The sequence below is a fragment of the Triticum dicoccoides genome, chromosome 4B (genome assembly GCF_002162155.2).
Source record: "Triticum dicoccoides isolate Atlit2015 ecotype Zavitan chromosome 4B, WEW_v2.0, whole genome shotgun sequence".
Lineage (NCBI taxonomy): Eukaryota > Viridiplantae > Streptophyta > Magnoliopsida > Poales > Poaceae > Triticum > Triticum dicoccoides.
The window spans coordinates 274715099-274717885 of NC_041387.1; positions in this window are offsets into that span (position 1 = coordinate 274715099).

Below are 2787 nucleotides of genomic sequence, written 5' to 3' on the forward strand. Positions count from 1 at the left end.
CATGGCAGACGGTGGCGAAGCTTCGGCCATGGCGGCAGCGCTAGATAGGGGATGAGGAGAGCAACGTGGTGAGGGGAGGAGAAAGAGGATCTCACGTGGAAGCAACAGGGTAGGTCAGCGGCTTCGGGGACGCTCTGGACGGGGCGAATCAACGGAGTCGATCTCCGGGCACCAGAGGTGAAGATGACGACGCTCCGGTCGACTCGGGCCTCTTCTGGTCGCGTGTGTTGGGTGTGTTGCTCCACGGGGTCATGGTGGAGCTCAGGAACACGGAGAGGGAGTGAGGGAGTGGCTTTGGCCGTGGTGGAGCTCGTCAGTGGCGGCGGCGCTGTTCGATGAGGAGGGGAACAACAAGGCAGAGGGAAATAGAGGGGGGGAGCTCCAGGGAGAGAGAGGAAGAGCCAGACAGCTCCGGCGGCTATGTGGCATCTTCAGAAGAGTCGGGGCACATGCTGGCAACCTGGAGGTGGCGCGGCGCACGTCGGGCACGCGTCGGCGTCCTTCTTACGCAAGGAGGAGGATGATTGGCACATGGGCCTGGTGGGCTGGCTTCTCTCCTGGGCCAGGTAAGTTACAAGTACTCCCTCCTTCTCTGTTTTCTATTTTAATTACTGTTTACAATTTATTTCAATATGTTTTGATTTAGTTCAAGCACTAAACCATTTTTGTTTCTTCTGATAATTTTTGCAGGGACTGAAAGGAATATTCTAGATCCCCTCACAAAATAATAGAATTATTGAAGCATTAAATATATTTATAACATATATTTTCTCCAACTCAAATACAATATGTATTAGTTCAAAGATCCAAAATGTCATGGAAAAATGTGCATCATCTCTGCTTACTGTTTCCAGCATTTTCCAAAAATGATGAACATTTTTGAGAGCCACTTTGGGTTCACTACAAATATTTTGGTTGAACCTATTGATTTCCTTTGATGCTAGGGTTTGAAACAATCCCCATTTCAAATTCCTTGAAATTTAAACATGATGCTCACATGACTGGCTAGTCTAAGTCATACCAGAACTAGGGATGTGACAACTCACCCCCACTAAACAAGAATCTCGTCCCGAGATTCAAGATGTGCGGTAAGAAGATGGAGGGAACACTAAGTGTCACAATCTGCATAATCCAACTGCCTTCTCGAAGTTGTTGATTCATCTCATTAGCTTGGTCTCGACGTCTTGCCTTGAGAACTTCATCCAACACAACAATGAGAGGGAAGGAAAACTCTACAGAGTCGATCTTCTCCAAGATCGAGCAACTCATGATCAACTCATGAAAGGAGACATGGTAAAATCTCTTGAGTTGAGACACAAAACATACATTTAGAGGAATGGAGTGAAACATATGACTATGGTTCACTAGGTAGGCAACAACTCCACGCTTGAATAAGACGGTGCATGGTTTCTAGATAACGAGGAGTTATCTGCCATGATTCCATAACGGCACCTCAGGGAGGGTGACCTGCAGAAATATTCCCTTAAGTGGAAAAAGAATTACTTTTGATATTTAGATCATTGAAACTCTTTATACCAGCCTAAGGCAAATCACCAACCATCGATTGGTGGAGTTTGAGGAAATGGCATACTCGGACTAGGATGGATGATGTGGACTACCTTGTTGAAGACAACACAATGGATGATTTTTTTTATCATCGGTAATGGCTGGGACCCATGGTAAGTCCACTTGTGAAGATGATCCTGGACAGCAACTGCTGAGAAGGCAAACCATAGCCAAAGAAACTGGGAGCAATCCTAATTAATGCCGACGATAAAACCTAGTGGTTACGTGTGCTCTCAAAAACTTGAGCATTTCCATATTCATCAAGGTTTTACCAATATCCGTGTCAAGGATCCTAGCAAGACAACATACTACCATGATGAATAGTGATGGATGACGCAGATGCCAAGGAAGATAACACCTTCTCAGATTTCACCTTAGTGAGGCCTAGGCGACAAAATCTGGATGATCGACCGAGAGACATTTAGCACTTCGCTTCTAATGTTCTCCTTAATGTGCTAGCGTAACCCGTTTATATGGTTTGGTATCTAGAACATAAAGTAAAAGGTCGGACTTCGGGAGCTCAAGGATCCACAAGGAACAATTATCGGAGTAAATCCTACGAAATCCTTATGGAGAGGTGGCCAACTTTTTCAATCAAGATCCTATAGTAATAGGTATTCCGGCTGGGTGTGTTGGCCAAGTCATCCACTTTACCGGGTTACAGAGAGACTGATATTACAGTTCTTGGGAAATGTTCCAACCATATCTGCCTGAGATTCGAAGGTGGTTGGTGTCAGGATATTCCAGACTCGTCAAGTCTAGAGAGAAAAATGAAAGTTTGAAACACAAATCGACGAGTTGGCATTGCGAGATTCTCGGGGAATGAACTGCGATAGCAAGCTCCAAAACATGAGTTGATTCTACTACAAACATGTGAACACGCTGTCGCAGACAAGCATGACCGCATAGTAGTCTTATAATAAAACACTACTGAGTTTAGGTGGGGGAACCATCATCGAGGCTATTAAAGTCCTTTCATAAGGCATGCTCTTAAGAAGGAACTTCTTCTCCTTGAACAAGTCAATCTGTGGCTTTGTGTTCTACGAAATTCAAATGGAACGAAGATGATCAGTCCAACAGACCACATAATACATTGCATGTACATGACTGACTTAGGATGATTCCAGAGGAAGCAAAGACAATCTCTCTCGAACTCACGGCGACAACTTGCACCAAATGCATGTGAATCAGAGGGAGTCACTTCTTTCATCCAACATATAC